Genomic DNA, 25,509 nt, shown 5'->3' on the forward strand with positions numbered 1-25,509 from the left:
GTTACTTCGGTCTTCTCTGACAAATTGTCTGTTCTAGATTCCTACAAATTAATTTTATCAATTTCCACTGTATTTCTGAATCTAGTCCATTGTATTAATTCGAAATCTGGGAGATCCCAATTCCGACTTCAAATTCATCTGTTAAGTATTAGCTATTTCACATTCTTTAATCAATTTCCTGTCTATTCCCTGGTTCCACTTTGCCAGCTGTTTTACAGCATTGGGATTTTATTTTAATTCATTCACAGGATATGGGCATAGCATGCAAGTCAACATTCATTGCCCATCCTTAATTTCTCTTAACTGAATGGCTTACAGAGCCACTTTGGAGATGGTTAAGAGTTGACACATTGCTATGAGACCAGGTGAGGATGCAGATTTCCTTCTGTAAAGGAAACCAGTGATTGGGTCAAATGGGTTTTACAATAATCTGGCTTTTGCATGTTCATGACGCCAAGTGTTGTCCTTTCATTCCAGTTTATTTTGTTAACTGAGTTTAAATTCCCCGGCTGACCTGGTGAGGTTTGAACGCTTGTCTCTTGATCCTCTGCATTACTTGTCCAGTAAGGTAACCACAACACCACCGATCCCTGCAAGTTGTCATACTTTGGCGGGTTTTCTAGAACCTATATGAGATACCGTGCCCTCGAAGAATTCTGGGAAGTATTAACACAAAAACATAGAAGATAGCAGGAGGAGGCCTTTGATCCTTTGAGCCTACTCCTCCATTCTCCACAATCATGGCTGATTGTCCAACTCAATAACCTAATCCTGTTTTCTCTCCATAACCTTTGATTCCATTCGCCCCAAGTGCTATATCTAGTCACCTCTTGAATACATTCAATGTTTTGGCATAACTTGCATCAGTATAGCATCCTTTATGTCCTCAGAATGTTGCACACTAATGAATGACTCCTTGGTTGCTTTGGTTAGTTATTCATTCAGCTGACGTCAGGTAAAGTAAGCCTATAGCTTTGCAGGGAAACTTATAGCATACATATTGGTGGTATTGTAGACATATAAAATAAACTGCTGACAATAAACTTTTAATGCTACACTAAGAAAGCTTCTCAACAACTAGTTAGAAAAATCAATGGATGTTTTGAGCTTGCATCCAGTTGGCTGAATGTCAAATCCCAAAAATGGATAGTGTGGGGATGTGATAGTGCAAATGCATAAACTCTGGAACAAGAATTGAACGCATTTTGAACTTAGCCGCTTCCAATTGTGATGGAGGTGGGAGAAGGGGAGAGAAGCAGGTTGGCAATTTCATTGCAATAGTGAGGTTTTGTGCCTTCATTTTAACAATCGTTTTATTTTTAACCAGAGGTAGCTAACTTTCCCAAACCTTGAGAAATTTGGCAGCTTAAATGAGGCAAGAGGTTATGATGTTAGTGTCTTCACAGAGCCACTTGTAGGTTGAGAAGGAGGAGGTATGTCTTATCCCAGTCTTTTATGCTTTAACTTGTTAAATTCTCTCCCCACATGCTAGTCTTCATCAGCCAGGACATTGAATATAAAAGTTAGGGAAAAGCTGTATAATACTTTAGTTCGGCCACATTTGGAATATTGTATGCAGTTCTGGTCACCACACGACCAGAAGGACGGGGATGCTTTAGAGTGGGTGCAGAGAAGGTTTACCAGGATGTTGCCTGGTCTGGATGGTTTTGGTTATGAGGAGAGGTTGGATAAACTCGGATTGTTTTCACTGGAAAAACGGAGGCTTGGGGGTAACCTGATAAAGGTCTGACAGTCAGAGGCTTTTTCACCAGAGTGGAAAGGTCAACTACAAGAGGGCACAGGTTCAGGGTCGAGAGAATGAAAGTTTAGGGGAGGAGTGCAAGGAAAGTTTTTTTTCCCCAGAGGGCAGTGGGTGCCTGGAACGCAGTGCCAGTGGAGATGGTGGAAACAGGTATGTTAGTGACGTTTTAAGATGCATCTTGAAGGATACATGAATGGGAGGCGAACAGAGGGATAGAAATTGCACATGGGCAGTAAGTAGCAAGTCTAAATAATGATTAAGAATTGGCGCAGGCCTGCTGGGTCACAGGGCCTGTTCCTGCACTGTTTTGAATTGTATTATATTCTATTGTATCACCTCCTTGCCAACAATTGGATCACCATCCCCCATGACTACTCTGTGTTCTTCCTCCCTGACCATGTGTCCTACCTACACCCCCCACGACACTGCCGAACGCATCTCTGACCATCATCTGCTCTCCCCCACCATCGTCTGTCCTTACAGCCATATCCCATTGGACCTTTCTGCAAACAGGGCACATCCCCACAATCTATCTCATTTTTCTAGGCTATTAGTGCAGGCTTTAGCTTTGTAAAATGACTTTTCAAACCACTGGATCTTCGTGCTGTCTCTGTCTAAATTCCTAAAAAGCTTAACCAGTTTGGGCAAAAATCAAAGTAACTAACTATTGCGGTCTAAACATCAGTTTGAAAAAACTGTGTTGTAATATAGCTTTGAAGAAAATGGCATTGGTCAAAATAGCAATCTACCACATAGTGGGAGGTGTTAATGAGGCAGGATATTGTGTCACAGGTACAGGGTGCATTCATGTCCACAATTTTCAGTACAATATGCACGCATCACATTGGAAGACAGGACTACACCAGTTGGAGAGGAAGATTGATAGGCAAGTCACTGTTGTCGGAACGAGGCCAAAGAATGGAAACAGGAATAATCTAATACCTCTGCTCCCAACAGAAAAACTAAAGAGAAAATTACATAGATGTAATGCTTCATTATTCAATTAGACAGCTTGTAAATGTCCTCAATTCTTTTACAAATTATGGGTAAGTATAATGCGTAGATTTCTCTTTGTCCAGGAAGATAGATACAACCAGATAATTGAATAAAGTATTGTGTGTGAATGATTGTTTTGTGTTTAACTATAATGCTTGTGTCAACAAATCTACACAAGGTAAGTGAGTGGGAGAGCTATGATGGATTGGAATGTATTGGTCATTATTGTGCAAGCATCTGGTATGTGTTTATCTGGAACTGACAGTGATGTGTTCTAATCTCAATTCTACAGCAGCGAAGGGTAAATAAGTATGGTTTTAATGAATCCTGTGGATTAAGATAAAAGAATCCTAGAGGAGCTATATATAGTTCTTCATTTTACCCAGTGCTGTTCATGTGTCCTCGATTTCATGATTTTTTTTAACTTAGTTATGGATTTTTTGACACAGAAATTTTGCAAGACTGAATAAGATATAAATTGAGATATTTTCAGTAGGCCATAACTATCACGATGGGGAATTCTTTTTTAATAAAAGCTGCAAAGTGTAGCAGATTCACTGGAAAGAGAAAGACAGCTGATATTTGGAGTGTCATGGATTGGTTCTGATTAATGTTCGCACTACCATCCCCCTGCGTTCCCATAACTATACCTTGCTCTTTCAGTTGATATTTTGTTTCCTTTGCAGTTCCAGCGTTTTCTGTTTACCTTTCATTTTTCCACCAGTTAAGATTTTGTTTTGATTATCTTGATTAGATATTTAATAACTTCCATGTAATTAGTGCTTTAATTATTACAATAAAATAAATTGTGTTGCTATGCCTAAGTTATTCTTTTAGCATTTTACATTAAAAATCCTTTTTATTTCTGTCCATTTATTTGGGAACATGTTCTCATGGGGAATGAGTAAAGAGACGTTTCATGTGCTGATTTTCAAAAATATGAACATTTTTAATCAACCTACATGTTATAGGACCTCTGGAGCAGGTAGGACTTGAACCTACATCTTCTGACCCAGAGGTAGGGACCCTACCATTTTGCCACAAGACGTCTATTTACAAATTCATAACCGGGACCTTTGTTTTTATAAAAACTGAAAGAACTTCAGATGCTGTAAATCAGAAACAAAAACCAAAATTGCTGGAAAAGCTAAGCAGATTCTGGCAGCATCTGTGGAGAGAAATTAGAGTTAACATTTAGGGTCCAGTGACCCTTCCTCATAAGTGATTTGCTCCACAATCTGACCCAAATGATCAAAGGATGGTGCAGAGCAAGATAACAAGGAAAGTTAGCAATGGAAGAATACTCCTGGATGGAAAAATCTACTGAAATAACATAATTAATTTCATGGCCTCTGCTCAGTGGATACATTGGATGGCTTAGTTTAGACTTAAAGCTAAATCCTGCTACTTAGTGGCACATTGGGTAAGCAATGTTATGCAGCCTCGCATCAACATCTAAATAGCATTTTCTGAACAGATAAATTAGCACGTTGCACTTTAAACTGGTTTGTTTACTCATTTTTTGTATAAAAGTAAGACCCAGAACTTGAAAAGTTTAAAGGCCATACACCATGATAATTCAGTTTTAATAATATGTGACCCAGGCAAGACATACCAATGTAAGGATATCATTGGTTATGGAAAATGTGATGTCGGATTTTTGTAATTGCAGCAGGAGTGGCCATGAAATACACTTAACGAAATCCAGATGCATGGCTATGCAGCTAATTTCAGAAGCAGTTCATTTAGTGAGCAATAGCCAACTGATCTGGGATTAATTTGAAATGCAAGGCTTTCCTTTTTCTTATGCAATCTCACAACCCCTTCACTGGCCATGGCACTGAATCTTCCCCAGTCTCTATTGGAACTATATCTTCTTTAAGTACCAGAGGCACCTCTTGCTTGTTTGTTGGTGTGAACACCAGCTGGCTGAATTGGGCACGCCACATCCCAAATCCTCCCACAATCCCTCCCACTGATTCCATCTGGATTTAAGTTATGCTTTACTTTGATCATGTTGCAGCACAGAATTTACATCTGTTCCTACTAAGTTAGCCCCTGAAACAACAAATTCCATTGTCAATTTCCTCAAAGTGAACTACTGTATTTCTCTTCACCACACACCCCTCCCATTTTGCAACTTGCCAGTAGATGTCTGAAGCTGTTTTATTAGGTAATGAGGAGTTGTAAAGAATATATGTTGTGCTGTGAGCAACTTTTTTTGAAAATGAGTTTGATTTTACTGTTTTGCATGAATTACGGCAATGTTGTTTTTACATTGACTTGATTTGCAGTTTGATGGGATTCTATCATTTTACGGTTGAGTGCATCCTATAGGCGTTAAAAATGAATGTTAGTCAATCCCTTGGGAATGTAAATCCCATATTCTGAGTGTCTTCAAAAGGATAGTACAGTTAAAGTTGTGTCTGCCTAGAGGTCTGAAGTCAATAGGGTTTATTACATCTTATTTTCCTGATCTTTCTTTGATTTGTTGATAACATGACCAGCCTTGAATGCAGTCATGGTTCAAAACTCGGAGAAGCTAAATCAAGTCAGATTTTTTTTTCTTGGGATGAGGGAATCGCTGGCGAGGCAGCATTTATTGCCCATCCCTAATTGCCCAAAGGGCAGTTTAGAGTCAACCACATTGCTGTGGGTCTGGAGTCACATTTAGGCCAGACCAGGTAAGGATAGTAGTTTCCTTCCCTAAAGGACATCAGTTGAACCAGATGGGTTTTTCCAACAATCGACAATGGACTCATGGTCATCATTAGATTCTTAATTACAAATATTTATTGAATTCAAATTCCACCGTCTACAGTCGTGGGTTTCGACCCTGGCTCCCCAGAACATTATCTGTGTCTTTGGATTAACAGTCCAGCAATAATACCAGAAGGCCATTGCCTCCCAAATTACTGTTCTTTTATTGGTTTGCCAAACTTTTGTAATTAAAATCATGCTAAATGGAATATGACTTTAAGTTTGTCTCATGGCTCTATTTTGGAACTTTTTTCCAGTGTGCAATGTAATATATACCATTAACAGATTTGTGTGTGTACAAAACCTGTTTTGAACTTAATTTGCTCTTATTTTGAAGGGACACTCATTGCTTCCAAATCACAGCCAGTAGTGAATGGAATTTCTGAAAAGACCAGCATGATCCATCAATGACATTGACAATGTTGAGCAACTCTTTGGTGTGTAGCAGCACAGAGATTAAATCAGATCTTATTTGAGGAAAAAAAAGTATTAGATGTGGCTACTGATGAAGTAAATTTTGTTATTGAAATAAGTGTAAATATTTGTATATGGTCTTTCAAAAGTCTGATAAGTGAGAAATATTATGCCAACTTTATAGGAGCAGAGTGCACAAGAAATATTAAAGCTGTCGGCCAACTCGGTTACTTGGGGATTAGAATACGATGCTGAAACACATCTGCAATCGTTTATTCCTAATTCAAGATTCCAAAACTTCAAAATTATCCTTCATACAACAGCCTTCATCTGAAAACCGTTCTTTAATATTCTGAGTCTGAAATGTTTTTTCGTGTACTTCTGGAGTTTAATCATTTATACTGAATTGCGAGTAATGATGAATATTTGGACAGAAAATTTTGTAGTAGGACCTCTTGAATGATTTTAGGGGAAAGCTTATCATATGAAGGGAGATCGTTCAGCTGCCACAAGCCTTCAATTCTTTATTCCTTCTGGCAACATGGATATCATTTGCTAAGCAAGTGATTTATTGAGCATTCACTGTCTTCTTAAACTGCTGCAGTTGTTGGGGTATAGGACTACCGCCAATGCTGTTAGTAAGGGAGTTCCAGGATTTTGTCCCAGTGACCATGAAGGAATGGCAATTTCAAGGAATTCTGAGTCAAGATGGTGAGGGTTTGGAGGAGAATTTGTGGGCCATTACGTTCCCATGCATCTGCTGTCCTTGTCCTTCTAGGTGTTAGAGGTAATGAGTTTGGAAAGTGCTCAGTGAGTCACTGCTGTGTATCTTGTAGATGGTACACACTGCTGCAATGGTGCATGGGTGGTGTAGAGAGTGAATCTGTCAGTCGAGTGGGCTACTTTGTCCTGGATGATGCTGAGCTTCTTGAATGTTGATGGAGCTACACCTATCCAGGCAAATGGAGAATGTCCCATCACACTCCTGACTTGTGGCGAATAGATGGTGAACAGGCACTGGGGAGAGAGATGATAAATTACTCACCACAGAACTCATAGCCTTTGACCTGTTCTCAGAGTACTGGTTGATCCAGTAGACTTTCTGGTGCATGGTAACTCCCAGGATGTTGATAGTACCAAGACTCCATGCTACATTTGTCTTTTGTCAACCTTTTGCTTTCTTAATATACAAGTTTGTAACTGTATAAAACATTTTAAATTTTAAGTCAGTGAACAATTTATCTGCATGATATACTACCATTTTCAAAATTGTGAAAACTTCAATAAGACCACTTCCAGCCAAAGAAAATTAGCTCAACTCTCATGATCTCTGATAATTTTAGTCACTGCTATCTGGGAATACCTTTGTACTTTCAAAGGCAGCAGTATGATTCCTCTGATTAATCATTTTAAGGTGCTCATTGAACTCTTGATAGGGTACACATGTTCAGCTTTGGCTATGATATAACCTTTACTTGTTTCTGTAATTTTCTGTCATTGGCAATACTTGTCTTCAGCAATAAAGGGAGAATATAGAGATTCTCGTCAGAGCCTTTGGGAAAGAAGAGATTCTTCAAGCCTGCATTGGACAGTGTATTATGTTTCATTATGAATGACCACTTAAAAACAGCTGAAGCCTGATATTGTCTTGGATTGCTGGAAGATGTTGGTTGGGGGGGTGGGCGGTGGGCGGTGGTGGTGTGGGAATTCTGATCAAGAAATAATTCACATCACCAATGCATATATAAGGAGGAGAGCTTCTCTTGAATTCATTTGCGTTTTTGTTAGATTGATCTCAAATAATGATTTTTGCCAAAATGTACAGCTTTCTACCTAAAGTTTGCCTATGATAAAATCCTATAAAAAACAGTTCTTCTTACAGTTTCAATAGTTATAAACTGCAGACTAGTTAATTATAAGCTGCGGCATATTCATTACAATGTGCATTTACGTAAACTGTGTTGTTGGTCTGGTAGTCAGCATTCCTCTGATAATTGTGGCTGTTCAAAAAGTAGGTTTTTAAAAACTATTAAAGGTTAGAAAAAGAAAACTATAGCAGCATCTTCATAAAGCTGCAAAAGGTAAGTCATGAAAATGGATAAAGAAATGAAGTGACATGCACAATTCTGTATCAGTATGTGTAAATTAAATTTGCAGTTTGTAAATTTGATGCACCCGTTGGTCCTCTTTGAACATTTGTGCATCCCCTTCCTTGTCCTGTCACCAATAGCAGAATCTAGAGTCTCCTTGTTCTTAAACAGTGGAACTCCCTAATAAATGCCTCCTAAGGTCCCTTTGTTGCTCCAAAATTTACGAACCATCTTAACCAAGCTTTCACTCAACTCTACTCATCTTTATGCCAATGTTTAATGTTTCATTATCATTCCTGTTTCTTCTCTTCCACCCAGTTTAATAAAGTGCCTCGGAATATCATGTATGTTAACAGTTTTTAATTCATTCATTGGACGTGGACATCCCTGGCTGGGCCAGCATTTATTGCCCATCTCTAATTGCTTTTGAGAAGGTAATGGTGACTTGCAGGCTTGAATCACTGCAGTACATTTGTGTAGACAGATTGATTGATTGATTGATTGTGTTGTTAGGAGCAGAAATCCATGAGTTTGATCCAGCAACAGTGAAAGAATGGCAATATATTTCCAATTCAGGACAGTGAGTGGCTTGGAGGAAACTTGCAGGTGATGGTGTTCCCATGTGCCTGCTGCTCTCAGCCTTCTAGATAGAACTAGTTGTGGGTTTGGAAGGAGCTGTTTGAATGGAACTTTGGTGAATTTCTGCAGTGCATCTTGTAGATTGTATACGCTGCTGCCACTGATCATTGGTTGCGATAGTTAGTGATTTCAGTTACCCTAGGGTACACTGGGAAAATTTGGAGCATTGAGCATGGAAGGGGAGAAATTCCAGCAATGTGTGCAGGCGAACTCTCTGGAACAGTACATTTCTAATCCTACCAGGGAGGGATCTGGCCCTGGGATATGAGGCAGGCCAAGTGGAGAATGTCATAATGGGTGACCTTTGGGAAATAGCAATTTTAATATAAAAAGAATGCAGAACAGGCCATTTGGCCCTCCAAATCTGTCCCAAACATGATTCTAAACTAATCTCATCTGCCTACACATTGTTTATATCCCTCTGTTCCCTACTTGTTCATGTATCTGTCTAAATGCCTCTTAAATTTTGCTGTCATATCTGCTTCTACCACCTCCCCTGGCAATCCTTTCCAAGCACCTTCCAGCCTCTGTGTTTAGAAATAAAATAAAAATTGGCTCTCGCACCTTCTTTACACTTTCCTCCTCTCACCTTAAATCTATGTCACCTAGTATTTGGCATTTCCACCCTGAGAAAGAGACTCCAACTATCCACCCTATCCATGCCTTTCATAATTTTATATCTGATCGCCCCTCAGCTTCTGACACTCTAGTGCCAACAATCCAGGTTTGTCAAACCTCTCCTTACAGCTAATACACTCCAATCTCTGCAATATCCTCATAAACCTCCAGCACCCTCTCAAGTCTCCATATTCTCCCTATAGTGCGGCAACCGGAACTACACACACTACTCCAAATGTGGCCTGACCAAAGTCTTTATACAGTTGCACAATGACTTCCAACTTTTCTACTTAATGCCCTGATCGATGAAGGCAAGCATGCCGTATGCCTTCTTTACCACTTTATCCACCTGTGTTGCCACTTTCAGAGAACTATGGCCTTGGACCCCAAGATCCCTCGATATATCAATGCTCCTAAGGGTCTTGCCATTACAGTATACTTTCTGTTTGCATTTGATCTCTCAAAATGTGTCCCCTCATACTTGTCCGGATTAAACTCCATCTGCCATTTGTCCCACCCAACTTTCCAGCTGATCTATATCCTGCTGCGTCCTTTGATATCCTTCCTAACTATCCACAACTCTACCAATTTTTGTGTCATCAATATTAAGCTGGAAAAAGAGAAAAATCAGTCAATGGTTAATTTTCCAAACTGGAATAGTACAGATTTTAGGAGTCTAAAAGTTGAACTGGAGCAGGTTGATTACAAATGCGTTTTGGTGGATAAAACTATGGATGAAAAATGAGAGACATTCAAAGCAGAAATGAATAGGGTGCAATGTAGGTACGTACCCATGAGAAACAAATACGGAGTATCCAAAGGCAGAGTGCCCGTGATATTAATGAGAAAATAAGGAAGAAATATCAGAATAATGATAGCAATAGAAATCAGGGAGAGCATGTCAAATGCAGGAAGGTACAGAAGGCTGGAATAAGAAAGGCTAAGAGGAAGTATGAGGAAAGGATACTGGCTGTGCCAAAACAAGTAGTAACATATTCTTCCAACGTATTAATAGTAAAAGATTAGTGAGGATAGAATGCAGTCATAAGGAGGGTAGGGTAGGATACTTGCTGAAGCAAAGGATATGGCAGAGGTAGTAATGATGCTTTGCTTCTGTCTTTACTGATTTAGAAAATAGTCATTATTGCCTAGTTGAAAACACAGGTATTGAGCAACTGAGCATTTTAGTGACAGATAAAGAGGAGGTGCTAAAAAGGCACTCCAGGTAAAGGAGTCGCCAGGCCCAGATGGGATGCAGCCTAGATTGTTGACAGAGGTAAAGGAACAAATTGTGGAGATGTTGACAGAAATTTTCCAACCCCCGAACAAGGTTCAGACCCAGGGACTGACGAATTGCACATGTGACACTGTTCTTTAAGTAAGGGGCAAAAGATAACCCAGGAAACTACAGACCTGTCAGCCTGATGTCAATAATGGGAAAGCTGTTGGAGACCATAATATAGGATAAGGTAAATATACTCATGGAGAAAAATAAGTTAACACTAGATAGTATACATGGCTTTGTCAAGAGTGGGTTGTGTCTGACAAATTGAGTTCTTTGATTTAACAGGCAGTGGATAAGATAACGCTGTGGAAGTTGTATGTTTGGACTTTCAGAGAACATTTGATACAGTGCCACGTTGCAGGTCGGTTAGTATATGTTTGGGATTGATTTGTCCTTGGCACCATGGATTAAAAGTTGTCTAAAAGACAGGAGACATAAGATAGGTATGGAAGGGCATTTCACAAACTGGAGATGAGTTGAAAGTTGTTCCCCAGGGATTGGTGTTGGGACCCTTGCTTCTTCCGATTTTTATATAGAGGACTTAGAGACGGGTGTTGAGGGCAAAATATCTAAATTTACAGATGATAGTAAGCTAGGGAGAATAGTGAATTGTGAGAATGATGTTGAATGTCTTCAGAGGGACATTGGCAAGTTGGCCAAATGTCAGACACCTGGCAGATGAATTGCAATGCAGAGAAATGTAAAGTAATGCATTTTGGTAGAAGAAACATGGAGAGACAATGTAGGCTCGATGGTACAACTATGAGAGGAGTGCAGGAGCAGAGTGACCTCGGGTTCATGTACGTTATTATTTGAAGATAGTCAGGCAAGTTGAAACAGTTGTTAAGTCTTAAAGGATCCTTGTTTTTAATAATAGCAGCATACAGTTTCAAAGCAAGAAAGTGATGCTGCGCCTCTGCAAATCATTGGTCGGACCACATTTAGAATATTGTCTTCAGTTGTGGGCACCATATTTAAGGAAGAATGTTAAAGCCCTGGACAGAGTGCAAAGGAGATTTACTAGAATGATGAGGGCTTTTAGATACAAAGAAAGATTAGAGAAATTGGGCTTAATCTTCTTGGAGCAGAGAAGATTAAGAGGTATTCAAAATTATTCAAAAGTTTGACAGGGACATTTTGTTTCCACCAGTTGGTATGGCAGTGACTAGGGGCCACAATTTCAAGATTCTGAGCAGGAGAGGTGGAGTGAGATGAGGAGAAACTTCTTTACTCAGAATCTTTAGGCTTTCGAATGCTCTGCCTGGGAGATTGATAGAGGTGAATTCAATAGGAGATTTCAAAAGAGGGCTGGAGGTATATTTGAAAGTGATGAAGTTAGAGGGCTACGGAGATAGGGCTGGAGGATAGGACCAGTTGGGTAGCTCTTTTGGAAGTTGATACAGACATGATGAGTTGAATGGCTGCCTCCTGTTCTGTAAAATTCTATGATACTGTGGTGATGGAGGGAGTGAATGTGGATGTGGTGTCAATCAAGCAGGCTGTTTTATCCTGAAAGGTGTTGTTGGAGCTGCACCCATCCAAGCAAGTAGGAGAATTCCATCACACTCCTGACCTATGCCTTGTAAATGGTGGAGAGGCTTTGGAAAGTCGAGAGGTGAGTTACTCGCTGCAGGATTCCTAGCCTCTGACCTGCTGTAACCATTGTATTTATAAGGCTAATCAAGTTCATTTTCTGTTCAGTGGTAATCCCCGTGATGTTAATAGTGGAGGATTCAGTGAAAGTAACAACAGTTGAAAGTCAAGGGGCAATGATTAGATTGTTGTCTGCATTGAAGATCGTCATTGCCTGGCATTTGTGTGGTGTTAATTTACTAACCATTTGTCAGCCCAAGTCTAGATATTGTCCGGATCTTGTTGCATTTGAATATGGACTGCTTCAATATCTGAGGAGTTGCAAATGGGGCTGAACATTGTGCAATCATTGGCGACCATCCCCACTTCAGACCTTATGATGGAGGGAAGGTCATTGAAGCAGCTGAAGACGGTTGGGCCTAGAACACTACTCTGAGGAACTCCTGCAGAGATGTCCTGAAGCTGAGATGACTGACCTCCAATACCATAACCATCTTCCTTTATGTAGTTAAGATTCCAGTAATTGGAGATTTCCCTCCAATTCCTATTGACTTGAGTTTTGTTTGGGCTTTTTGATGCCACACTCTGTCAAATGTGGCCTTGATGTTTAGGGCAGTCACAGTATGTTTTTCCCTCTTGTTAGTTTCCTCACCACCTGCTTCAAACCCATTCAATCAGCAAGGTCCTTTAGGTCTTCACCAACCTGATTGGTGGTGCTGCTGCTGAAACACTCAAGGTGGGTATTGAATCCCCTACCCAGAGTACAGTTTGAACCCTTGCCATGCTCTGTGCTACCTCTGAGTGTTGTTCAACATGGAGTACTGATTCATCAGCTGAGGGAGGACAGTACACAATAATCAAAAGGAGTTGTGTTTGACCTGATGCTATGACACTTTGTGGTGTCCAGGATTAATATTGAGGGTTCCCAGGGCAACTCCCTCCTGACTGTATACCACTATGCACCTGGATTTGTCTTCCTGGAGGGCCAGGATCTCCAGCCGTGGTGATGGTTGTGCCTCATCAGGTATGGTTCTGAGTGTGTGACTATGTCAGGCTCTTGTCTGTGAGATAGTTCTCCCTATTTTGGCACTAACCCCTAGATGCTAACAAGAAAGACTTTGCAAGATTGACAGTTTTTGCCATTGTCATTTGTCCGTCCAATTTCATTATGTTTTGAGACACACCAACAATTGATACCACTGTGTGGCTTGCCAAAACATTCCAGAGGGCACTTCTTGTGGGTCTGGAGTCACATGTAGGTTAAGCCAGGTAAGGATGGCAGTTTCCTTCCCTGAAGGACATTAGTGAACCAGATAAGTTTGATTAGAATTGACAATGGTTTCACGGTCATCGCGAGACTCTTAAATCCAGATTTTTATTATATTTGAATTCCACCATTGGTTATGGCAGGATTCAAATGCAAGTGTGCAGAACATTATATGGGTCTGCAGATTAATATTAATAATACCAGCAGGCGGTTGTCTCCCTATAAATGCATGTTGCTGTTCTGTTAGAGTAAAATTTTCCAAGCTATATTCAATTAATACATTTTAATTTATTCATTTGTTCATATGTTCTCGGGATGCTGGCACACTAACGATGTTTATTGGCTTTGTTGCTGCTCGGGAATTGGGTTAATTATGTTGTGCCAAATTAGAGTTACATGTAAGAATAGGAAGTTGCCCTCCCTGAGGACTTTATTGAATCGGTTGTGTTTTATGACAATTTAGCAACTTTCACAGTCATTTCTTACATTAGCACTAACCCATAACATACCAGGTTTATCAGGTTCAATTTCTTATCTTGATGCAAGGTTTAGTGTATTATGTTGCTGCATTTTGACTCTTGTGTTGTGATCCTCCCCATCTTGGTTGTTTATCTGCCCAACTGTTGCCTGGAGCACCACTTGTGGGGAAAATGCAGAGCTAATTGACCAGTTGCAGATAAAACAGCAGCTAACCTTAGCCTTACAGGTTTATTCTTCCAGTCTGGCCGTGGGTCTTCATTTTTAAAGAGTTCATCTGCTGTTCTTTGGGCATGTCAGCTGATAGCACAAACCTGCTGAGGTCATAAAGACCAAACAACTGGTCCTGTGCTACTCTGATTCCAAGAGAATTTCTTCCATTTACAGATTAGTACAAGCACAGAACTTTGCATAGCTATGAGATGCAGCTGTTTCCTAAATGGTATGCTTGCCTTTATTGGTCAGTGCATTGAGTATAGGAGCTGGGAGGCCATGTGGCGGCTTTACAGGACATTGGTTAGGCTACTTTTGGAATATTACGTTCAATTCTGGTCTCCCTGCTCTAGGAAGGACGTTGTGAAACTTGAAAGGGTTCAGAAAAGGTTTACAAGGATGTTGCCAGTGTTGAAGGGTTTGAGCTTTATGGAGAGACTGAATAGGCAGGGGCTATTTTCCCTGGAGCATTGAGGCTGAGGGGTGACTTTATAGAGGCTTATAAAATCATGAGAGGCATAGGTAGAGTGAATAGCCAAGGTCTTTTCCCCAGGGTAGGGGAGTCCAAAACTAGAGGGCACAGGCAGCTTTTTCATACAGAGGGTGGTGCATGTATGGAATGAACTGCCAGAGGAGGTGCTGGAGGTGGGTAAATTACAACATTTAAAAGGCATCTAGATGGGTACATGAATAGGAAGGGTTTAGAGGAATATAGACCAAATGCTGGCAAATGGGACAAGATTAATTTAGGATGTCTGGTCGGCATGGACAAGTTGGACTGAAGGGTCTGTTTCCGCGCTGTATATCTCTATGATTCTATGATTTGTTTGAGGATGGATTTCAAAATCTTCATAGAAACCATGGCATCATATTGAAGTGATGTACTTGTCTGTTGTCTGCATAACTCGAGTTGTCATTGATGCTTACATATGTTTAATGTCAAATTGCAATGTCTTGATCTTTAGCATAAGAATGTTGCAAGGGCGATGAGATTAAAACTAACTTTTTCACTCAGTGAGTAGTTAGGGAATGGAATGCACTGCCTGGAAGTGTTGTGGAGGCAGATCCAATTCAGACATTGAGAGCATTGGATGAAACTTTTGGAAAAAAAATAGTGTCGCAACGTATAGGGCCAAAACAAGAGATTGGCATTAGGTAGTGATGCTTGCTTGAAGAGGTGGTGCAGGCACAATGGGCCGAATGGCCTCCATCTGCACCATAACACTTCTGCGATTGTGTGAAGTTGCAATTCAATGTAGGTAGGCCATTTTTCTAACATTTTTCACTAACTTCAGTAAAAACTCGAGCAATCTGAAACTGCAATCATTACCTGATAGTTAGTTGTTTACTAACCTCTTCACTTGTGCTCTATAGCTTCCCCTTCCTCAACCTCCAGAAAATCTTCCGAAATGCATGCATGTATGAGGGTGTCTGATTTTAGTATCATTGTCGATCATTGATACTTGTATTTAGTTTTCCACAAGACTGTAAGAAATAGAAACAGGAGACCATTCAGCCCCTCAAGCCTGTTCCACCATCCAATAGGATTGTCAACTTGTCTACCCTTTCCCCATAACCCTTGAGTTTCCTTCTGATAAAGAAGCAATCTATCTCAGCCTTAAATATACACAAGGTATTTATTCCCACAGCTCTCTGTGGCAAGGAGTTCCAGAGACACTCAGCCCTCTGAGAGAAGAAATTCCTCCTGATCTCATCTCAATCTTAAATTGATGCCCTTTATTCTGAGGCTATGTCCTCTGGTCCTAGACTATCCCTAGAGGGGCAACATCCTCTCAGCATTTACCCTGTCTAGCCCGTTAAGAATCCTATATTTCTCCGTGTTTCCTTTTCTCTAAGGAAAGGAGCAGGCCGATGTTAAAGCCTGATTTTAGCTTCCAAGGCACGTGTGCAGAGTTGGGCAATTTCCTAACTCGGCACAATTGCCTCAGGGGGAAAAAGTGCCCTGAATAAATGCCCCTTAAAATTGAATTTAAAATGTGTATGAATTTGTTCTGGTGATTCATACAGGTTGACGTTAGCACCTGTCACCCAATTAACTTTTTACATATTTAACTAACCTGGATCAGGCATTCAAAAGCACTGACAAGGATATTTACAATTTAATTTTTTTAGGGAAAGCGAAGAGAGCAGTGCTCTTCCCGTATCCATAATGTAAGTCAGACAAGAGAAACCACAGCTGTAGAGATAATGCAGACTCCCTCGTGGCCCCAGCTGAGCAAATTTAGTGTCAATGGGGTGTCTGTGCAGGCAGTACTCTCTTTAATTAGTCTCTCGAGCCTGGTTGGTGGCAGTTCCTCAGACTAACTAATCAATTTGTAGCTGTCTGATGCTAGGTGCGAAAATCTTCTCCGGCTGAGTTTTCTCCCACAGGTCACTCACCTACCCTACAGGAGCGCTCGTTTTAATTTTTCATCTTTTCCATCATGTGGTGCTGTCAGCTGGTTCTAAGAAAAGAGGCGACAAAAAAAAATATTTAGTTCAAAGTGCATGTAGGTCAGGATGGGAATGCATTGTGGGTACTGATGAGCCAATTAATTATTCAGCACTTTGTGCTTGTCGAGCTGCAATAGGATAACAGCTGAATACAAATGTTAAAAAGTATAGGTAACAACTGCTACAGTTAAAGACCGAATAGGTTTGTGACTAGTTTTGTGATTGCGCAGAGTTTGTGGTGTATGTGATTTACTCCCCTCTTTGCAAGCCACAAATTGTGTTTTTGCATATTCTCTGCATCCAAGTCGAAGCCCCCCCACCCTCTCCAAATTTCAGCCACAACATGCTACACTCACATGGGTGTGAGTCTGCCTCTGTTTCTCCCCCACAACTCATCGGAGTTTAACCTTATGGAGTGAAGACCACCTTGTGGAGATAAGACTTTTAGATCTGGACGCGTCACTCTTTCTCCGTGGCTGATTTTTTTTTGTATTTCTGCTCTCTTTTAATGCTGGTTTTTGTATTTTAGATGGCTGTTTTAGTTTTTATATCTAAGATGGTTTTTTAAAATTTGTGTTTCTGAACCTAAGATGGCGCTGAAGAATGGTGACTTGGTACACTTTTCACTGTACTCCTGTATGAGAGTACACATGATAATAAACCTAATTGTGTGTTGTGAAGATGTGTGAAAGTTTAACACACAGCCACAGAGAGCTGACCCCACATGGTAAATGGTGAAGAGAAATGAGCCTTCCAACAAAAATGAATTGAGCGTGAAGCTGGTGTCAAGCTAAAAGTCATAGCATATGCGCATTCACCAAATAACTGAGCTACTGGAAAGGAATTTGGTGTTTGTGGCCGGGGGGGGCGGAAAAACTGATGGAAAATGGAACCCACCCTAAAATAAAAAGATGCCCAAGACTCCCACATGCGCCATTCAAACAAAGACCAACCACTGGCCTGATCTTGTGGAGCATGTATCAGAATGGGTCTTGAAACATCATCCAAATGGTTTAATTGTCACCAGAAAGACCTTGTCTATTTACACACTTAAGTGGGCTGAATCAAACCCTGAATCCAGCAAAGATGTCAGAGTAACAGCTAGTTGATAAATGCCTGGTATTGCAGAAGATCAAAATACCTCAATAGAAACTGGTAATTTTTGTACCGATTCAGCTTCAGACAGTGATAAAAACACAATACCCATTCTGCTAAATCGCCCACATAAATGACGTCCCCATGACCTTTTTCTGTGCCCAAAAACCAATCTATGGAGAGAAAAGGTTCAAAAGCAGTTCTGGTGAAAACCATGGGACATGAGAAACCATTTAAATTTCCCAACTAGCTTCTAAGGCCAACGGAGTGAAATTAAATCTTAAGCTAATTTTCAATTGTAAAACCATGGTGAAAATCTAATTCCCTGCAAGAATTCTTGTGCATGTCCACGGCCAAGATTGGGGTGAATTAATGTATCAATAATGTGTGGAATGGGTATCCTGGCAGCCTACGTAAAGAATGAAACTTGTTAGTGTGGGGCTTATTGAAATCCCACATATTCATGGAGATCAAGAGGCATCTGCAAAAAAACACCCATATCATGGGTGTCTACCATCCACAGTTCAACCTTTAAGTGTGTGTTTTAGCAAACTATTCAAGGATTCTGTTTGTGTTGAGTAAAGTAGATACATAGTGACAAACAAAATACCTTCACAAAGACTGGAGATATTTGCACTGCCCTGTTTTATGCTTTGTGAGATTTCATCATCAAATTATGCTATGCTATTAGTGCATGACTGCATTTTTTTTTTAACAAATTTGAAGATAGAAAGGTGGGTGTTTTGTTGTGGAAGGTAAAGGTGCAAACTACCATATCTAATAGAGGGTAGAATCCTTACAATGGTTCCATGATCAAAGCGACTCAATAAGTTCAGAGAAGTCTTTACATTGAATATCAAACACTCTGAATTTGAGAGATTTTAAAATGCTTTAATAGTGCTCAAAGGTTTCTTTGTACATTTGATACATTCAATAAGCGGTGCCGCATTAATATATTAATTACCAATACATTGTATCTTTATATTTCAACATGGCAATCCCCACACCAATGGTGTGTATTTCATACTTGGCATATAAGTCAACTGCTGTCTGTTGACCATTTTTTGGGGGCTACAAAGACTCAAGCATTGATGTTTATGGTAGCTAGTTTGAAGCTGTTTGTGATCTATGTAATTTCACCTCAACTTGGGTGAATTTACAATTAGTGTCCTTAATTTTCAAAAGAATCATTGAATAACTGAATCATTAATATGTAGGCTTATTTGCAGAAAGAAATTAGTTGGATTTTAGTAAATATTAATTTTCAAGTACCATATTTGCAAAGATTCATAGAATCGAACGGAAAGACAGAGGAGAATTAAAAGGGACATCAAAATGATAGTTAATTTAAAAATATAAACAAGAGAAGCCAAACATTTGATTCAAGCTCTTAGTGTAGCCTCCAAATGTTAATATTTGTTTACATCAGAATGAATGTACAAGTGGACTGTGCTTGTTATAATTGCAATAATTATTGCATATTGGTTAAAAATCCTATCTAAAGTGTTTGAAAAAATTTAAATCAGTATGCAAGGAAATCAACACAAAATTCAAATCGAAATATTTCTTCAGATGAATTCGATTTCCATGTATGAATTTTATTACTTACACATTATGTTGGCTATTATTTGCTTTATTCAAATGTTCTTATTCATTCAATGTAATGAAACCACAGTAAACATACGTTAGTAAAAATGTCAGATATATTTGAGTTCAACAGCAGTTCTTTATTACACTGGACTAAATCAACACCTTTTGGAAGGAGGAGGAATATATGATGTTATTCCTGTTTTACAAGAGCTCATCAAAATAGTCAGAACTTATTACTTTTCAGCCATGTGTCCAATGTGACTGATTGTAAATTGTGGTCCAAAACACGAGCATATTGTTTTAGTATCATAATTGTCAGTCCTACATTTCCTGCATTTCAGAGAACACTAAGGTTCCCAACATCATAGAGCCATTTAGCATGGAAACAGACCTTTCTAGAATTAGAATTAAAATTTATTGTTGGCCCAACTTGTCCACGCTGACCAGGTTTCCTAAACTCAGCTAGTCCCATTTGCCTTGGTTTGGCCCAGATCCCTCCAAAATTTTCCTATCTGTATACCTGTTCAAAAATGTCTTTTAAATGTTGTAATGTATCCACCTCTACCACTTCCGCTGGCAGCTTGTTCCATATGTGCACCACTCTGTGAAAAAGTTCCCCCTTAGGTACCTTTTAAATCTTTCCACTCTCACCTTAAACCTATGCCATCTAGTTTTGAACTCCCCTACCCTTATGAAAAGACCTGGACTATTCACCTTGTCTGTGTCCCTCATGATTTCATAAACCTTTTATAAGGTCACCCGTCAGCCTCCTATGCTCCAGGGAAAAAAGTCCCAGCCTATCCATTCTCTCCTTATAACTCAAACCTGTCAGTCTCAGTAACATCGTTGTAATACTTCTTCATAGATGTTGTAATACTTCTTCATATTGACTTAAATTGGTAAAGATAAAACTGAAAGGTTCACTCTAATAATGACAGTAGTGTGATTGTTTGTTTTTTTTTATTGAAGGTTAACTCCATTGCCTGTTCCAAAGAAGCAGAAGAAGAGCAAAGGAATTCAAGAACCTATTCTCCTATTGTTATGGTCATGTTAGCAAATGGCTGCTGTTTTTGCTACAATTCTTTACATTAGCATTGTGTGGGATTATGTGTGCTTGTACTCTGAATTTGACATATTGAATGCTAAACCACGGCATGCAAGAACCACCTTTTTTTTTAAAAAGTAGTTTGTTTAGAGATCCACTTTGCTGATAAATGATCCATGCTGCTTTACAGGCTCTTGTCTGTCAGTCTTTTGATTTTCTATACTAGCGTAGCATTTTTGTAAAGCTCATTCAGATTTCACTGTTAACGCTAAAATTCTGAAGATTTTTTTTGAAACTTTTGTGGGCATGCCAGGAAGTCCTCTGATGTCAGGATTACAAAGCAATCAACAGTGGCATGAAAGACACTGCATATGTTTTACAAAAATCAGCATACTTTTGTATACAGTTGAAATGAAATAGCTAGTGAACCACTGTGAACATTTCTGACAGTGCTCCAGCTGGGATCTTGCAAGGAACATAGATAAATCCACAGCTGATGGGGTGAGCTGCAGTGTTTAAAATGGTTTGTACTATCATGATGATCATCTGCTTAGTTTTTTAGAAGAATACAAAAACCATGTATTTAATGGAATCTCGTTAGTTCCTCTGAGGTCTGGGGTTAGATTTAAACCCAATTCTTTGTCACTTCAGATCCTGGAAAAGCATTATTGCTGTGTGTCTGTTCAGGTTAAATGTTCTGTGATGGAGTGACTCATTTGAAAAATATATCTAAAATGTGTGAGGTTTGTAACAGTGTACTGAACAGGAACCAATGGGTTCTTCAAATACTGTTTTTGTCCTTTTCACTTTGTGGCCTCAGACCATCTATTTTGCCCAGTATTGGTAACAACACTGACCAAATTCTAATGTAAAGTCAAATGTGTAACACACAAAAAAATTTACACTTGGTAATACTGATTAAATGCTGCAATAAAATTTCTGCTTATTTCAGTTCATAATGAAATTGTAAACACATTGCATATACACTCATGATCTCACTATAACTATCAATAGATATCTTCAGCTACAAGTGTTTTAATGTCCTAATTCTTATTTACAGCATTTCATGTCTCTGCCTACTGTTCCAAACTTTTTTTTGCCATTTCACAGGCTATTGGTCGCTATTTTCTTTCTTAAAATCTAAGGGATTATGTTCTGGAGTTGAGCTTAAATATATTTAATTCTGCAACATAATAACAGTTGCATTTTATTTCATTTTAAGCCATCTGACAAAATCTTCTTTTCTTATGTCCAGCCAAGAAAAGAAAAAATGCTAACATTCTGAATATTCATTTATTGCAACAACATAATTGGAGTCTGTAGAATAAGTATTGTATAAATTGTACGTTAAACACGCACAAGCCTATAGTGGTTCATTGCTTACCAGCCATGAAAAATATGATGGAGTGTGAACTATTCCAAATTATGCTATTAAAAATTCTTTTGATTATTTTATCCAGAAATGTGTAGTAGTAAATGGGACAGTAGTTAAAAGATTCAGAATGAAGAGAGATGGACATAATTTTGTTTCTTTTTCCATTATAATTGAACAAAACAAATGAGGGAACTTTTCAGATTTTCCAATTAATATCTAGTTCCACACCAAAGAAGTCTTATTTTTTATTTTATAATTCTTTTATATCCCAGTCAAACTTCCTCTTTCCATGATCTTTTTCACATAAAATTGCAGTCTGTCTACTTAATACTGACCTTTTCTTCTTGGGAGACCCCAAATGTGAAAAGAACATACATATTTGCATTCAATGTTATGAATGATAGCTTTCAAAATTGTAAATGTCATTAAGGACTGGTATTTATGTTAAGACAGAACAGTTAGCTTAATTTGCTTATATATCTGTGAGAAATTAAAAGATGTCACAGAAATTTAAATTTAGATTCAATCCTTCCTGACAAAGAAAAGTTATAGTGGGAGTTAAAGTAAAAATCTACTTTGCAGTTTTTACATTGTGTAATGTGATGAATGACGTCAATTTGTAATGTTTTACTTCACCTTCCCAAATGTCACTCAGCATCAGCAGTTTCATGTGCATAACTTCCACTCTGACGATCCCTTTGATTGCAAGTTCATTTTGGTTGCATCAATTTCTAACAGTTATTTGAATGAACAAATCTCGGAGCACATTTTACTGACGCAACATACTATTAGTTACATATGAAGGTCTTGAAAAATTAGTGTATAAATGTTTTTAAAATAAAGTTAAAAGGCAAAAATGTTTGAGAGTATCTTTTGAAGGTTTTTTTAAATCGTCTGTTAATATAGATATGTCTTTTCAAGGTCATTATCAATGGTAGATTACGCATTTACCATACTTGTTTGTAATTTGATCCCTATACAATGTGTATGAGATATTATGTTAATTTCATGAATACATTTTCTGTAAGTATTAAAATCAACTGAAAAAAACAAGCAAATTGACCTGTACTGTAGCATAGTTACTTTGTAACAGTGGTTATGATATTTGATTGAAGTGTGCTCTTTTTATTTATCAATCTGATTTTTCTATAAAATAGTTTGCACTGTGTTTTGCTGACTTTACAATCACTGAAATATACAGCTTAGAATTTTAAAGGAATTTAATGGTGCACTGAGTACTTCAATTATGTTGGTACTTGCACAAGAAAGCAAACTCTAGGAGTTAGAAACTTTGGAAATATATTATGAAGTGAACACGTTTATTAACTATCTTTGTAAATATTATTTTACATGCTTTCACAGTGATACTATGTTGGGCATACAATATTATTTTTGAATTTTTATGTGACATCCACAGATGTTAATGAGCTTTATTTGATAAATAATTCTCAGTCGACTAAACTTTGGTAAATAGCAAGAATGGAGAAAAATTTAAGCAGTCACTGTGCAGCTTGTGTGATAATCAGTCCAGTTAATCTGTTCGCTTCACGTGTCTGCATCATGGAATGTGCAGTCTCATATATTAAACTGCTAAAATGTCCTGTGAATATTTATTTTTTGTAACTTTTTGAAGAAATATGTTCACTGTCAAGTCTTTACAAAAGAGGTGAGAAAAAGATTAAACTGTTCCTCTCAAGTCTAATGATAGCTCAGTGATTGAGATAACCCAGTATGCAAGGTATCTCAGTTTTGAACGTCTCCCCATAGTCATTTATATTAAGATCTTTGTATATTTATGCTGTACTGTCTTGTAAATTCCTTGAGCACAGAGGTGAAGGCAAGTATCCCAAATATGCATCTGTGATGTGTTGTTCAAAGAAACTGCACAAGTACGCTTCAATGACTTTTTTTTTGTGTGACGTATCTCTTCAATCCATCTCCTTGACATGCTGTAGTTTGGTACAGAGACAAAAATATTCATGAAATACAAACAAATGGCCAACGTTAAGAAAACCTAGAATGTAGTAACAGTATATATGTTGCATTGTTTGTTACAAATTATATGTAATGTACTATTACAGATGTATTAATGGTATGTCCTTCTGTAACTGTTGGTTTCTTGGTACATGAAAATAAAATATGTCTGTATTTTAAATGAGTGAGAATTAGTTATTGCCTTCTTTGAAAAAGTACAATATGTTAATGCTTTTAACATGCTAATAGGCAGAACAGGTGTTAATATTTAATAGTTCATGACATGATGCAATAATTGCTGTTCCATATTGTCCTTTTATTTCAGCATAACTAGTAAGATTAATACGCAAAATACATGTTACATTTGATTTATTTTCAATGTGTTTGATATATTTCTGGTAGTATAAAAATGTGCACATCTACTGAATTGCTAGTCCATTGTCTAAACACCCTCCCTATTATGGTACTAAATAACAAAGACCAGGATGACTCTTGGGCTTTGACTCAGCCAATCTCACCACTGTCCCTTACAAATGGTCCTTTGTCTAGGATGGAGGAAATTGATTGTCAAAGTCTCTCAGTTGTATGGGGGTACCTATGGAGCTTTATGCCAGGGGAAAAAAAACTGAAAGGATGTGGGGTGCTAGTAAGTGTTTGTAAAAGAAAATGTTACATAAAATGAGTAATTGTTACTGTGTGAGAGACAAATGAATGAAGTGGCCCTCCAATGCAAAACAAAGATGTCATGCTGCAGGATTTTTTTGCATTCTCACAAAGTTCCAGTTCAGAGATGTACTTGGATTTATATGTCATATCAGCACATGTTAATGAGCTTTATTTGAATATGATTAAACAAATTGGCAGCTTTACACCAGTTCTACGGTGGACAGGCAAGATTCTTGGCCTGATCTTATGCTCCAAATCTGCGAAAGACAACCAATGTTGCCACTTTCCATTAATCAGCTCTGTAATAAAGGCTGGAATTCAAAATGTTTGTTCACATCAGTAAGTGGTGTCTAGGTTAGACTTTTTTTTTCTGAAAATTTCTTCCTTACAGTCTGTACGTCATGTCTGTCTTAAATTTGTATGTTCTTATCGATATGATTCCAATTACCAGAAAAAAAGAACACATTGGAGCATTTCACTTTGTAATCCCTTAGCACTGCTGGCAGCTTGCACTTGCGAACCTACTACGCCCAGGAGGTTAGATCATAAATGTGGGCATTTGCTGGGGTCTGGAAATATGCAAGGTGTCTGTTGTTGATAAGATATTTGGCATTACCATGAAAGTGAGAGTTTTGTTCTTGATGTGCTGTTGAACAGGCCTCCAAGGATATAAAAAAGCAACTTAAATATTACTGACATTTGAAATCACTGCAAGTCTAGAAAGTCATCAATATTGAATAGTCAGGTCCAGAATATGGAGGTGGGAGGGATGTTGTTAATGCAAAACAATACCTGAGAGAAACACATCAAAAAATAAATAACCATAAACAACATGCAGATTGAATCACTTGTAATAGGTTTGCAATTAACTATTTAATTGCCTTGAGATTAAGCTGTTTAGATTCTGTAAAGGGCATCTACAGATTTGAATTAAAAACAAAAGAATGCTAACTACTCAGCAGGCTAGGTAGCATCTATGGAGAGAAATAAAGACTGCTTCATTTCCTATCTTCAGCACCTGCCCTATTTTAATTTTGTATCTACACATTGGGATTCCTACAGTTCCATAATTCAAGATCAATTTCATTGGCAACCTTGTTCTAGGGCCCTGGCCATCTGCTCATGTTGTAAGTTGGAAGCTAAGATAGATCATAAAAATAGCAACCGTGAGCAAATCAGCACTCGCTGTATTGGTC

At 38.5% G+C, this 25,509-nt stretch overlaps 1 long non-coding RNA gene across 1 annotated transcript in view; it reads left to right on the top strand.

The window, feature by feature from the left end:
- The window catches only part of LOC109929953, a 139,876-nt gene extending 116,044 nt beyond the window's left edge, over nucleotides 1-23,832 (top strand). The window contains exon 2 of the long non-coding RNA XR_007265051.1: nucleotides 20,223-23,832. This is a non-coding gene — a long non-coding RNA (uncharacterized LOC109929953). The remainder of the gene's footprint in view (nucleotides 1-20,222) is intronic.
- The last annotated feature ends 1,677 nt before the right edge of the window (nucleotides 23,833-25,509 follow it).

Source organism: Rhincodon typus, chromosome 2 (genome assembly GCF_021869965.1).
Source record: "Rhincodon typus isolate 14 chromosome 2, sRhiTyp1.1, whole genome shotgun sequence".
NCBI classification, from domain to species: Eukaryota; Metazoa; Chordata; class Chondrichthyes; order Orectolobiformes; family Rhincodontidae; genus Rhincodon; species Rhincodon typus.